Consider the following 16,373-nt stretch of genomic DNA (forward strand, 5'->3'; position numbering starts at 1 on the left):
GGATCTGCAAATACACATCTGCATGTGCAGCTCAGATGAGTGGGATTCTGTGCTGTGCAGTCAGCTGCTCGGAATGAACCTGCAGCTGAAGAAGAAGCGTTTCACAGATCATGTTTTGGGGAAACGTGTGGAACCGACGCTTTTATCAGCGCACAACAGATATGTAGTGTTAGGCATGAGCGGCTGAAACAGTCCGACACTTTAGAGGCAAACACAGAGACGAGCGGAGGTGATTATGTCTGCGGATATAAAGTCAGCAGACTGGAAAGATGTATTTCAATGTGCGGTTGGACGACCCCAGGCGTGACCTCTCATCTATGCAACTCCCCGCCCACATTGATGTGTTGTGTGTTGGGGCTCACATTCATACCAAGAGTGTCCACACCTAATCCCTAATCTGCATAGTAAATTGATCCATAATAATACATAATAACATGTAGCCTCCACCTACTTTAAGATAATGTGAAGAGAACGTCCACTTATTCATGTTCATATTCTGCTCACGGCAGACCTGCATCTAAATGGGCTCCATAGAAACAAATAAAACCGTTTTGGTTTTTTTCAAAATCCATTTAAACCCAAAGCGTGTGAAAAAAAAAAAAAAAAAAGAAACTCAGTCATCTTTCTTAATCAATATGGTCTCTTCACGATGCTTTTTTTTCTCCCCTCACAAACTCAAACAGTTTCTGTGAATTGAACGAAAAAAAGAAAAAAAAAAGCTGTTGGAAACAACTTTTCATCCAAAAATCAATTAGTGTGTGAGTGGTTTTTTGTAACCTCGGCCGCCGCCGCGAGTACTTAAGAGCTCTGCGAGCACCAGTGAGTGAGTGTGTGAGAGCCGAGGGCCAGTTAAGTGTTGTGATGATAACCAGGAGCGCGACGTGCAACAACAAATAATTACAGTTTCACTGGTGTGTCACCGTCGCTTCAATGTATTTTTATTCTGTAAAATAAAAGTACTCATGTTATATGAATACTTTTCTCCTTTAGGCTTTAATCTACATTTAAATTTTAATGATCTTGAAAGGTCAATTCTTACTTTTTCTTATTCCAACATTTTAATTTGAGTCGGACGAAAGGAAAATGTTTACGTCTAAAACTGAAAATGATGCAAAGGCATGAAAAAAGAAAGTGGCTCATATAAGACGCGGAAATAATTACTTATTGCTTTTGTGTCACTCGGACTTGATTTATGTTCAATACTGAGGTGGAGCTGAAGTTAATCGGGACTGCGAGTTTTACATGACGACGGGGATCGCGGAGCTCGAACAATAAGTCTATACTGATACTGTAGAGAGTCAAACACGTCTATACTGCGCAGAGTCGGCAGAAGCTGCTGAAAACTTGGGACGTTTGCGAGACGTAAAGCATTTAAATGTGATGATACTTTCACTCGGCTCCCAGAATGTGTAAATCTCTGAGGCTAAAATTCTCCCTAAACGAGTTTGAAGAGTGCCGAGATTCAAATTTCCATGCGTCGGACATTGTTGGAGAACTTAGAAATCACACTTTCAGAATCTGGAAATCATTCAAAATGCCCCTGGTGGCTGGGCACATATTCTCTCAGGTGGTGCTTGGTATAGAAATTGAAAACATCATCACAATGTGAACTAAACCAAACATCCTGTACTGAATGAAATAAGAATAACATCCGGAGAAGGTCCAGATTTTGCATATCTATGATGTTGCTGCGGAGACATCATTCAACATAATTTCTTACCTTATTTCCCAGAGATGGAGAAAATCATTCATATATTTATTTATTTTTTTTTTAATCAAACTCATTTGTCAAAACAACGTGATATAGTACGTTTATTGCCAAAGACTGTATGGGGCCCCACAGATGGGTGGAGGGAGATTTAGTATGGGTCGCAAAATAAATTTCCTCTAAGCCTTTTAATTAAAAATGATGAAATAACATGCATGAAATGAAGTTGTATTTTTTTCAACGATTCAAGATTCTATTATGTGTTATAGAAACATCAGCGAAAATAGTCAGAGAAGTCAGTTTTAGTTTTCTTTTCACCAGTCGCGTCATTTATGTTATGAATTGAATCATTTAAAAAGAAAAGTCCTGATGTAAGATACCGAGTATAAACATGAACGTGTTTTGTAATGCGCAGTCACACTTAAGGACGAATCTGCATCTGCTTTCCTTGAAGGACCCTGTGCCTTTTCTACGGCTTGATTTTTCACTGGCGTCAGGGTCAGCGGTGACTTTGGAAGCGAAGAAATCCACTTTAAAATGGAAGTCGGGCCTGAATAGAAAATAAGCGATGCTGAATTTTTATTTGGAGAATGCATTACTGCAAAAAAGAAATGAATAAATGAAAACAATAATAATAAAGCCAGCTCAGTGTGGGCAGCTTGTATTAATGCAGAGCTGAGATCCAACATGAGAAAGTGACCTGCAGAGCAGCACGGGCAGTTTGATTTACCTAGAGTGGATATGAGCATGCTTCCTCACATGCACTCCAGCTGATTGAGTGCAGGCGGTGGCTAAGCTTTATAATTTCAATCCAAGAACTATAAGAAGAAATCTCAGTGCTCAATTTAATCACGTGGGAAAGAAATGTTTTGATTCAAACTTATCTCTGGGAGGACATTTTTGAGGGTTAAGACTTCAGGGTTACGATGTGTTAGCGAGGCATTTATGCAAAGCAGATTTACTTGTACAGCACATTTCATATGCGGGAGCAACTCAGTTAAATTTACATAAAGTTAGTTCAAAAACAAAATGGGAAACATTAAATCACACACAATTTGAATGAAATCCAAATCTGTCATCATGAGTCTCAGGTTTTTGAGTTTGAGTCCAGTCTCGAGTCTTTTGAGATTGAGTTAAAGTCAAGTCTGTAGTCAATGTTTGTGCGACTGAAATCTAAGTCTCCATCTCTGGTCTGTTTCATATTTCTGCTAAATTGCTGTCTCTCTCACTGTTTTATTCAGCAGCCTTTCACATTGATTGTACCCTCAGCCTCCTCCAGAGTCGCAGTAAACAACACTCCCCAACACTCTGAAGACAAACTTCACTTGTTTGTTTCCTCGTGATAAAACATAACCCGCACTTGCTTTCCTTATTTACCTCATTTCATATTCATGTCTGAACTCTTACAGTGTGGGAAGATGTCGAAGAGAAGCGCCGTGATCGGGAAAAAAAAGGGACAGGAGGTAATTTTACTCCACTTAACACCTCAGAGAACCTCGCTCATTAATCGCCTGTTTAATTGTGTTTTGAGCTTCCATTGATTCAGCACTCGCATCCCTAATGCGAGGGACAGTAAAGTCGAATCATTCTGGCCCCGAAACCACGGGTGATTCTGTTTTACTGCCCTAATGTCCGAGCGTCGCACACCTCGCCGAGGCAGTAAAAACATTTAGCACGAAAGATTGAACCGCGGCTTCTCCCGGATCCCTGTTCTGATGCTATAATTACACGACGACGCAGCTGGAGAAGAGATATTATGATGTTTGAGCTCTCGTGTGCTGAAATGGACAAAAGAAAGAAGAAGTCACAATGTACACACAATAGTGATGTGTCGTTCGTGAACGTTTCGTTCAAAATGACCTAATCTTTTATATGACTCGGGAGTAACGAGTCATCTCAGCGAGTGATTCGTTCATTCTCATGCAGTACCTTCCTTCGCCACATGGCGGCAGAACAGGAAACAGAAATGATTAGTTCAGGAGTGACGAACTGAACGAGCGTCCGTCCTCAGGTCACGTGACAGCTCCCTAGTCACTGTTGTGCCAGAGAGGATACAGGTCACTTGTCGCTTTATTGAGGTGTGTATTTGCTTTCATCGGGTTTCATATGGTTTGAATTGCTTGTGGCATTTTGTTTATTATACTTATTATCAGCTGAAGCGAACCATGTTAAGTGTTTGAGAACCGCGCCCACAAGAGGGATACAGCGCCAACCGCTGTAAAAATGAACGAAATGAACGAAATGATTAAAAAAAAGATTCGTTCAATTTACTGTCCGCGAGTAAAAGATCCGAGTCAGTAAGAAGAGTCGAACTTCCCATCACTAAGACACAAGCAAAAAGAGATTCCAGTGTTATCAGTGAGTCTGTACCACCAGTGAAAAACATATTTATTATTACAATTTGATCTCAAGGGGGCCGGACCAGTAAAAATAGTAAAATAATAGCATAATAACCTATGAAAAACAAGAACCCCTTTGTTTTTTCTCCTTTGTTTTACATTTACTAAAGGATAATTTTACAAAACATGAAATTTCTTGAGAAATATAAGTGCAATTTCAACAATATCATGCCTAAATGTACTATTTACACAGCACACTGGATCTATAAAGGCACAAACATTTAGTCACGGGTATCTGGAGCATTTGACATTACGTTTAGATTAGTGTGAAATTTTAACAAATTCATCCTGTGGGCCGATTGGACCCTCTGGCGGGCCGGTTCTGGCCCCCGGGCCGTATGTTTGACACCCCTGCTGCTCTAAATTGACCGTAGGGGTGAATATGAGAGTGAATGGTTGTTTGTCTCTATGGCCCTGCGATGTCGAGGGTGTGACCTCGCCTATTGCCCTATGTCAGCTGACATTGGCACAGCACCCCCTGTGACCCTCCTGTGAGGATAAAGCGGTAGAAAATGGATGGATGGATCCGTGAAGGAAAGTTTCTGACACCTTGGCCATTGGTCAAGGACTGCACATTTAATTTGTAGGAAATGTATTCCATCAAGACTTCAAATGAAGCAAACCATCCATCCATCTTCTACCACTTTATCCTCCGCAGACAAACAACCACCCTCTCACACCTATGATCCATTTAGAGAGTCCAATTGACCTAATTTCCATACTGCATGTTTTTTGGACTTGGGTCCAAGTGGGTTTTCTTCAGGAGAACCCTGAAGAAAACCCACACACCGGGAGAACACGCAAACTGTTAAGTAAAGCCATTGAATTGAAATAGTGGCTTCACTAATAACACAGTACAGCCAGTGTACTGGCAAAGTGTGTTTATGTTTTGGTCTGTTATGTCACGCACCGCTGCTCACCAAACACCGCAGCTCGTAGCAGTTCAACACACTCAGCAGCTCGAATCTGAAATACTCAACTCAGCAGAGTGGCAGTAGTTTGGCTTTATTATAAAAAAAAAGGGTTGTAATGAGCGAATACAACTTCATTTCAAATGTAAATATGTAACAGCGTCCATTTCAAAGAAAATACACCACAGGAAGCAGATGGTGTGAGACAAGCGCTGTTATCATTCCCCGTCAGCTGATTTGACGAGACAGATGCGATGACGCGGCCAATGGAGCTCAAACTCGACTCCAGAGAACGAGCGCCGCGGTTCAGGTTCTGTGCGAGTCTGTGGTGTTAAGTTCACATTTGCTGAGCTCTAGGCGCGTGAGCGAGTGGAGCTCCATGTTTATCTCCTGCAGCAGCGTCGGAGGTGATGAGGAGGGCGGAGGCCAAGCGTACAAAGCACAGGACTCCGACACCAGAGAATAGCTCGGCAACCAGATTTATGCTCGTGTCTGAGTGCATACAACAAAAGCCCGAAGGCTCAGAGAGCCTCAGTGATCTTTGCAACGCGCACTGACAGCGCCGTACGCGGCAGCATCACGTCTGTGGCTCCGAGATTCAGCTGCTGTTTACACAAAGTGGTTCTCATTCCACCGACAAATAGACGGGATTATATCAGTGAACATGAACGGAAATGTCATGTTCTTAAAAGGCCCAGAATTTGTGAATTTGTGTGTCAGGGAACTGTGGTGACCTTTGCATACCAGAGAGGAAGTTGTTATCTTTTGTTTGCACTGTAAGTTTCCATTTAAAAACAAACCTCTTTTTTTTTATTATTTTAAAAGGATTATACTGGTATACAAACCCTCACTCTGAATGCCCCACGATGCACCAGTGTGGACAGAGACATATGTTTTCCCTTGGCTGACCATTGTTCTAAAGTTGCAGCCTGCAGTTACTGAGCTTGTGTCGCTGCACTGTTAGAATAAAGACTCACTGGTTTCAGTGCAGATACTTCAGGCTTTATTTTATTATATTATATTATATTATATCATAGCCAATCTTTAAAGGTTGGTTCCAGTAATTATTCTCAAAAGACGACATGCGGTTGTGAAGTTTGAGGTAGGGTTTGTTGAAAGGGATTTTTGAAAGTTCTGTTAACCAAAAGAAATGTTCTACAGTGTCTCGAGAGGCCAAAAACTCAACAGGACAAGGCTCTATTTAAATGGTCTGAAGTGAATGACTAAAACAAGTCTAAATCCAGTTTTACTAATGTCTGTCATGACTGTATATACGGGAAAACCATCTTTGAAGCTGAAATCTCCTTTGGTAGGAGAACTTCCTGGAACTCAGATTGGTTTGAGGTGATCTCAGGATGGGAAACATGCAGAAGAAAAGTCAGAGACACTCTCCAAATCAATTATACCAAAGTGTTTCAGCCTCACACCTTCATCAGTGAGTCAAACAGATCTAATAGGACAAGAGGCCATCTTATTGTAGTGTTCTACCAAGAGGATTAGACAAAATAATCCAGCCAATGGTAGCACGTTTGGCCCAACATGTGGCAAAACATCAGAAATTATGATTAATGAAATAAACAACAAAAATAAAACCAAGTACAGTTAAATGTAGACAGCAAAATTACACATGCAGATAAGATTACCAATGTGGAAGTTCTGGAAACCTTTCTCTTCGATAGCCATTGGGAAATTACCCAACTTCTCATTTGATTCATACTGTCCCTTAAACACTTTCCCGAGTGCTTTGTGTGTTATTTAATTTCAGGTCTTCTTTAGGGTTGCAGGGTTCGGCCACGGTATGATTGACCTCGGATGCCGGGCATGGTGACCCGTCGGTCCTTGCTATTGGACCCAACATCAGAAAATGGTCTCTTTTCTGCAAAACACAAAGCATCAAAATGCCAGTTCACAAAACAAACAGTCATTGTGTCATGACGTCATACAGACGTTAATTTTTACGGATTTAAACAGTGGAGCTAATTGTCCCCCCAAATAACTGGCACCAATGAATAAAGGAAGTATCTAATTAAGACACCAGAACAAATCTAAAGCTCCTAAGGAATTACAAAAGGTCTATTAGAAACAGATAAATCACTGCACTTACTACATATTTTCTTCCCTTTTTTTGTCTTAACAGAGGTTAAGCACTGCTTCACCTGCTGGAATGGGAAGGCCTCCCCGATTGGGAACGTAGACTTCAAAGTCACAGCTTTAAATAAATCTCCACTGCACATCAGCTTTTTGTCGCAGGCAGTCGGTACGTTAGGAAAAGGAAACCAGATATTGTCTTATAGTACAACCAAAAGCAGACTTTTAAAATAACTATGATAGTCTCCACAGTTCAACAAGTTCATAATTATGAGATACAAAGTCGGCAGTTCAGTATCAGCTCATGTGTGGTGTGTGGAGACTGACACAGACGTGGATTATGAGTATATTGAGGACTACTTCAAACACGGCTTTACAACAAATGAAATCTGCTGCGATTACGTCCGATCTAATTAAAGTCACTTCTCGTTACCTCATTTAGGATTGCATATTGTGAGCATGGTTAGGCCAGCGAGATGATGGATGAAGGGACCATAGAAAACACTGCCAATGCGGCGCATGCGCACTTCTCATCTCATAATTTTGACTTCTTTATGTCATAATTATGACTTCTTTATCTCATAATTTTTACTTTCTATGTCATAATTTTGACTTTTTATCTCATAATTTTGACTTTCTCTCATAATTTTGACTTTCTCTCTCATAATTTAGACTTTTTATTTTATCTCATAATTATGACTTTTTATCTCATCATTTTGACTTAGTATCTCATAATTAGGACTTTTTACCTCATAATTATGACTTAGTATCTCATCATTTTGACTTAGTATCTCATAATTTTGACTTTTTATCTCATCATTTTGACTTAGTATCTCATAATTAGGACTTTTTACCTCATAATTATGACTTAGTATCTCATCATTTTGACTTAGTATCTCATCATTTTGACTTAGTATCTCATCATTTTGACTTTTTATCTCATCATTTTGACTTAGTATCTCATCATTTTGACTTTTTATTTTGACTTAGTATCTCATAATTTTGACTTATCTCATAATTTTGACTTTTTATCTCATACTTGACTTTCTCATATTTAGACTTTTTATTTTATCTCATAATTTCGACTTTTTATCTCATAATTTTGACTTTCTCTCTCATAATTTAGACTTTTTATTTTATCTCATAATTATGACTTTTTATCTCATCATTTTGACTTAGTATCTCATAATTAGGACTTTTTATCTCATCATTTTGACTTAGTATCTCATAATTAGGACTTTTTACCTCATAATTATGACTTAGTATCTCATCATTTTGACTTAGTATCTCATCTGACTTAGTATCTCATCATTTGACTTTTTATCTCATCATTTTGACTTAGTATCTCATAATTTTGACTTTTATCTCATCATTTTGACTTAGTATCTCATCATTTTGACTTAGTATCTCATCATTTTGACTTAGTATCTCATAATTATGACTTAGTATCTCATCATCTTCTATCTCATCATTTTGACTTAGTATCTCATCATTTTGACTTAGTATCTCATCATTTTGACTTAGTATCTCATAATTTTTTTTCATCAAGTGGCAGAAATGGGCTTCCATAGACACCAATTAGCTATAAACTGAAGTTATTGGGTCAGGACTATAATAGGTCAACAGGAGAATCCCTTAAACTTACACCCTTGTCTTGAACAAGTGGCAACAGGTTGTGATTTTATTTATAGGAATGTGAACTCCTGATTTGGTCGGGGTCATTTTGCAACTCTGAGTTCACAGGCATCACCTTCCACTGGGCGTCCGCTCATATATGCCATGATTTATCGTCTATTTTCCTCATTCCCATTCAAAGGTAATTTACAAAAATTGACATCACATGCTACTGAAAAAGATCTGAAACTAATGACTGAGACCATTAACTCTTCAAGAAGTTAGAAGCAGAGGCTCATTTTACCGTAGACTTCTGTTCCAATGGAACCAGCGTCGTCGCCCCCTCATGGCAATAATTCAACACACTCTCATTTTCTATTTCGCTTCAGGAGCAACTCATAACACGACATCCATTTTTTATACACAGTCTATGGTCTTGATATAAAGCCAGTCATTTCCTGTGTGGCAGCGGGTGACATGAGAGTTAAACACAGTTTCCTGGGAAACAGAGCGAGAGAGTTGTTCACTGTGTGAACTTGCAATGGTTTGAATTTGTCTATATCTAAAAGCTATACGGATCATCGACGACATATGCCCGTACACAACTTCAAATGCAGCTGGAGTTCACACATATTGAGAAATTGGTGGATTGGTGAGAAGGAAAAGTTGTCAGATCACAGACCTTCTCTGTACGGCATCACAGCGAGATAATGTGCTGTTCACTTATTTCCTGCTAAAGATCAAAAGAGATGAGGGGATGAGGGTGTGCACCTCTGTGAAGACGGCGACCTCGCCCTCTTCTCCGTCCTCTCTCCGTTCTGTGACAAATGAGGAGGTTTTCAAAAGAGAGGCGAGAGAAGAGACGAAAGTGGCCTCTGTCACAATACACCAGGGGTGGTGACCATGGGAATGGCAACAGGAGGGAGCCCATTTTGCAGACCTGAAATGCCGAGTGAATAACAGACCGAACAAATTGCGGCAAGATCAATGGACCATGTCTCCAAGGACACGTCTACAGTTTTCAAATTGCAGCCTGGCAGAGTGGACTGAAAGGGTTCGGTGCTGTGGACATTTCTATGTTTGTTCCTTTATTCCATATTTCTGAAATATAACAGCTTATCAAACATTCAAAGGTCGACACACGCACACACGCGCACACACACACGGAGATGTTTTAACTGGAAACGACGAGCACAGTCGCGCGCTGTTAACGCGACCTGCTGCGGCAGAGTCACACCTGCCTCACCGCATGATTATGCATGGCTTCCCCCTCGGAGCGGCTCATCTGTTCCGGCAACAAGCAACAGGACGATTGACCTACACGGTGTAACGTTTGGATGTAAACACGCCACGCGACATATGCCAGAGGCGTTTCTGTCGCAGGATAATGTGCAGCGACAAACCACACGTGCCAAACACTCGTTAGGAAACGACTATGATGGTTTTCAAACATCAACACGGCGGTGTAGTGGCTGGTGTTGTTGCCTTGCAGCAAACAGACTGTGGGTCATTCTCTGTGTGGCGTTTGTGTATGCGGGGGTTTTCTCAGGTTTCCTCCCACTGTCCAAAAACATGCAGTGGACATTGAACGTCGGTGTGAACGAGAGAGTGAACCTGTCCAGGGTAAGACCCCGCCTTTCATGCTATATGTCCAGTGCCCCCCCCATAGCAGGACGATGACAATGCTGGTCTACACAATATAACATGTCCACGTGTACGACTGACTTAGGCCACGTCCAAAACAGTAGTTTTTTTTTGCCACTTTCAAAAAGTTCCCTATAAAAGACAGCAAAACGGTGTAGTACATATGCCAGGACTGTAAGTGGCGCTGTAACGTAACACCAAAACACAGAGAAGAGGACGTTTTCAAAACAGTAAGTTTTCCTTTACCTTTGTTTCGTGTATCTTCGGCCTACCTCAGAGCTGCCACCTGATGTTAGGTGGTGACGTGCCTCATTAGCTGTTACAGAGGCGTGAACTTCCTGTCAGATTTGACGGGTCGGCCACGCCTCCTGCTGTCCGGACACTCCCCCGGGACGGCACTCGAGATGTGTGACAGCATATACGGTCCCTCATCCCGGTTCATCGTCCTGTGCACACCAAACACCGGGTGACAGTTCTGAGGAAGACAAGAAGACACACACACCGACACTGGTTAACGACGTAAAGGAAAACTTACTGTTGTCTAAAATAACGAACCAAAAAACTAAGTTCAATCAGTAGATGTTTCATACTTTACAGATATAATAACACAGACAGAGACAGAATGAACCGATGCCAGGGATAAAAAAACATTGACGATTCGTGTCGTTTCCGTGTGCATGCTCCGCCTCTTGTAGGTTTTTTTTGCCTCCACTGCTTTTGCACCTGCACGCGTCACCTCCACAGTGACACCGAGTAAACCTCCGACTCGTCAATAAACATTGCAGACGACATAATGCATTAATATGCAAATTGGAGCCCGAGCTGTGATCACGATGCTTTACTGATCCACTTATTAAATTAATTTCTACAAAGCAAGCAGCAGGAGCTGCTGAGGTAGTCACTGGCTCTCTCCCTCCCTCTCTCTCTCTCTCTCTCTCTCTCCCCACACATCCTCTCTTTTGGGGCATATTAATGAGCCTTTATTAATTTTGCATTCATCACAGCAGGAGATGGAGGGGGACAGAAGATGTTGGCACCGCCTGTGCTGTGGCAGGCCGCCCTCACTCTGCAGTCCCGTGTCATCGCTCTGCTGCTGCTGCTGCTGAAGATAATACTGTTGCTGCTGCTGCTGCTGCTGCTGCTGCTGCTGCTGCTGCTGCTGCTGCTGCTGCTGCTGCTGCTGCAGGCACAGCGCCGCACTGGGATGGCATGATCAAGTTGTTGCAGTGACAGCAACAGGTGATGTCATACAGCAGCCAGAATGCTGCAGTCTCTCGAGGAACAAGCACTGCTGTCAGAGCGCTGAACTCCAGAGCAGCAGAATGCAATTCAGTGAGAAACACACACACACACAATAGACAAGTCCCACTGGAAGGACAGGGACACTTTGCAACAGGAAAATGAAAAACGACAGACTCCTCCTGTTAGATTGTGTTGTTTCCTCTGACAAACGCACACTGTTGTTTTCTTTCCAGTGTCAGTAATTCTGACACCGGTGCATTCAAAGACACAACAAACTCACATAAGGTTGATGAAATCATCATCATTCTATATGAACTGGCTAATGTTATAGGTCCAAAGTGGCGGTTTTATGAGCTTAAATCATTTTAAATTACAAATGTTGAACTTTTAATTTGAAATCCTTCCAAATTGATACTAAAAAAATGTAGTTATTTATTTAGTGATTCTGTAAAGTACATCCACATTCAACAGAAATTGTATTTGGTAGTCACATTGAGATTAAAATCTCTTTTGTAAGTGAAACCTTGTCAATTATATTTGTAATTTAATTAAATATAATTAATAGAACTAATTGCTCTACAGAGGCCGCCATGTTTCTGCAGCGGCCCAGAGGGACAAGGCTGCCAGAGTTTGTGTTTCAAGACACAAATGAAGACAAAATGACGTCCTTTCTGGTCTTTTAAGGCCACTGGAGTTCCCATGATGCACTTTGGGAAGTATAGCGGCATTTGTTGCAATCCGCCATTAATTCGTATACACTGGCCCTTTAAACCCTTTGAACAGTACATTCATACAGAGCAGTTCTATGATCAATAAATATAAAAACTAAACTTTAAAAAGCTGTTAAAGTGCAGCCATATTTGAAGAGAACAGTGGTGGTGTTAATGCAACAGGAACTTTAATACTTAATCAGTTTTGAAGACCAGTGCCCCTTCCATCTAAAGTCTTTTCCAATGTAAAATGAGCTCTGGGTAATGCTACACTACTGGAAATCACCTCTAAAAGCAGTGGGAGTTCAGCACAACTTCTCAGTTTACGCCAGATAAGAAGACATTATTTCCAAGAAAAGAAAAGTATCACCTACATAAAGATATTTAGACGCGGTGAATGTCTGTGTTTCCGACAAAATGGCCTTCCAATAGCCAGACCAGCTAACAGTGCACTGCAAACTGGAGGTTTCCTGCAGCCGAGCGTTTGTTTAATTGCCTCCTTTTCATTTGTGACTGGAGTGACCTTATGGCAAGAACCGAGCAAATGGGACATTAGAAAACCAGCAAGCATTTAGGAAACCACGAGGCCACGGGGAACACTCATGTACGTACTTAGTGTTTGCAATTCCTGCATGCGAGACAGATGTGCGGGGAGGTGAAGAGGGCGGAGGCACCTCGCGGAGAAGACAGGGTACAGTAGAGTTGGAGCCGAAGGTGTCAAAGGTCACGGTTGAGCGATGAAAGAGGGGGAAAAGAGAGAAATCTCAATGGCAAAGAAGAGGTGAGGTAAAAGTGGAAGAACAAAAAAAAAAATCGCTGCCAGCTCTTCTCGAGTCCCCCAGAGCATGCAGTTTCCTTCCACGGTGATAACTTGTATTTCTAATACAGCACCTCTGTCCTCCGAGGCATGAATTTCGAATGGCTCCGTGTCCCCACTGCATCGTTTGCCCACACTGCCAGATACGAGCAAAGAGGCGCTGGCTGGGAGCGACGCGATCAGCCTGAGTCTGAGGCTCAGCTGATAAGAATGAGGTGGAGGAGGTCACCGAGCTCGCCGTGTTGAGACATCACCGCCGGTCAATTCAATTTCCTTAAGGACACACGAGCCCAAACGCAATCAGAACATTTCATATCACAGCCGGGCTCCTCTTGCCCTTTCCCCCCCCTCGATCTCATCGGGGGGAGAAAGGGGGCAAAAGAGAGAGAGGAATGAGTGAAAAGAAAGTGGAAGAGGGGTGGGAACTTTGGGAGGTTATAACGCAGCAGCCCAGAACGTTTTAATTTCCTCACAGTGGTGCTGCAACCAGTGATTACGCTCCAGCTCATCTCAAGAGGACGTGGGTGGGAGAAACATCAGAGCTGCACGTTCGCAAACACGTCCAACAAAGGTTTAGCACTCACACAAACAGGCCGACACTGTCGGATGTCGGGCTGCGTAAAAAGAGGAGAAGCGGCCTCTCTCCCCGCTGCTTTAATTATTCATCTCAGCGTGTGCTTGACTTTCAGAGAGGAGTGGGAGCAGAAAACACACCCAGGCCACCCAGTGGATTTAAACAGCACGCCGGCTGCGACAGAGGATACGGCGACAAAGACACCCCGACGTCCCTGTGATGCAGGGGGAGAGAAAGAGCCGAGAGGAGGACAGAGTAAACAAGAAGCAGCCAAAATTGAACGGAGACGCAGAAGGTCACATGTGGACATCCCACAGACCTGGCGCAAAATAAAAGATTTACAGTTTTACATCAACTTCTGCTCAGACCAGAGGAGTAAAGACGTGGTCATGTTTTTTTTTCTGAAGCTGCCTAATTTTAGACCAACTTCCCTTGAATTCTTCATGAAGATGCAGGTCACACAAAAGATCCCATCTTTCTTATTATATTTCCATGCACAGTTAGGTCAAACTACGGTTGTAGTTGCAGTTAACTGCTAACGCAGATAAATTCCAAGCATCCATTTCCAGTTCTGCTCACAGACCCAATCGCTGTTTTCTTGTAAAAACATCAAACATATTTAATACTTAAAATCCCGTCTGTTAATCCCTCACACTCCAGTATCATTTGACCAGATAATCTGTCCAAATCAGCCTAAAATCAGATTTTTGGATTACATCTGGATTTTGCTATGTTTTTGTTGTTGTTGAGTTCTTCTTGGCACAAAGGGACCTATTGTTTCTGTTGAGATTGTTATTTTTCTCCGATGTTGCACTCATTTTTGACCGGGTTATGTTGCCTAAAAACTCGGGTCGGTGAAAAATGCGATAGTGGCATAGTGCACAAACCCATTCGTAGTCCCAGGACTCTATAGCGCCCCCAGAAGTTGGGTCATGGTCAGACAAAAGTCGTTGGATCGGTATGAAAATTGGTGAGTTTGTCTTGAGGAATCTTTGACGTAAGAGAAAGTGGCCAACATTTCCTTAAATGCAAAACTTTAGATTTTCATGTCTAAGTCGCACATAGTTGTTCAGATTTTAACTGAACTTGGTAAACTCGTTGCTCTCAGGATTTCAAATTAATTTCTGATGTATTTCCATGGCTACTCTACACATTTGAACACGAAAACAAGCAATTTCGTCAAAAGGCGGTGAAAAATCAAGAATACAGATCAAGTATTTCTATATGCCAATTGTTTGGTAGCACTTTCAGCTGTAAATCCTTTGGAAACATCATTTTAAGCTTGAAAATCTTGAAGTATAAATGATTATTTATTTTTCTAATGAGGTCTCACAGCACATATGCAGTACCTCCATTAACCACAAGTGGATGTGGCCTTGAAAAGAAAAAAAAAAGTGAAACCAATGCTGAAGAGCCTGACACCTGTATTCTCTTGAATGGCCACTAGAGGGTAGCGTGTCTGTAAGAAAATAACCCTACGTCCAACTTGATTTACAAGATATTGTGATGTATTATTCTCAAAACTGCGACATGTTTGTGGCAGAATAAAGAAAATTAGACGAAGAAAAATGAACCTGATGAATATTTTAAAGCGACTGCGTTGATCTTTGATTGATCTCAGCAGGGGCGAATAAACCGCCGCAGGGATACACGCGTTTCTCTACATATGTTGACAGCACCTGATGTTTATGTATTCATATTTAAATAGACATTAATGGGGCTTTACTGATTCGTGCGGTAATGAAAAGTGAATCCAGTGACAGCTCTGTCGCACACATTTACACCAAAGAGGTGAAGAAAACCATCACAGCCTTCTCGTGACATCTCAAAGACAGGTGCCCTGCATGTCGTTATTTTTGGACAAGGAAAATGTGTCAAAAATCAAGATTTAATTTGCAATACAAATTAAAGCAGGGGACTTTTTCTCATGTTAGTGAATAAACAATACACAGGGGGGGGATGAAATAAAGAAGAAGAGTATAGGGGCAACAGTATAAGGGATGTAAGTATAAAAAGAGCTGACACAAGTTGTGAAGACAGATCAGTTCACAAACACAACACACGGTCCAGTGTGAGTCCAAACTGTCCAAAACCACTTAAAATGTCAGCAAAAGCGTCAAGCTGCGGTGACACGCAGTCACACAATAAAGGATGGATTCAATATGGATACTCACAGACTCTGCCTCCCTACAGGACGCTGGACAAATAAACAGTAAAGCCTTAAAATGAGATCAGGGAAAAGATCAGCACTTTATTATAAGGTATGCGGGACACCTGATAGTAAGAAATGGTGATACATTGTATCTATTATAGCTAACAATGTTACAAAGTGCTTAGAATTAAACTTTAGAGAAATTAAAGATTAGGTCCCGAGCCTCAAATGGCAGGGCCCGAAACGGCTCCTGGCACAAATGATTGTTTTCCTTCAGATTATTATTATATCTGTGGCTTTGTGGTGATTTTTCAAGGGGTTAACATTTATAACAACTCTTCCCAGACCTGTCCATTGCTCAAGGGCGCTATAGTAGCGCCCCCTATGGTGAAAACAGAGGCAAAATTGAGTTTCACTAAATTTGCCAAAACTTAGTGGGAAGATGCTATAGACCAAGAAGAACAAAAAGTCGACTGTAATCATGGCCCCAACACAACAGGAAGTTGGCCATTTT

Source organism: Solea senegalensis, linkage group LG19 (genome assembly GCF_019176455.1).
Source record: "Solea senegalensis isolate Sse05_10M linkage group LG19, IFAPA_SoseM_1, whole genome shotgun sequence".
Lineage (NCBI taxonomy): Eukaryota > Metazoa > Chordata > Actinopteri > Pleuronectiformes > Soleidae > Solea > Solea senegalensis.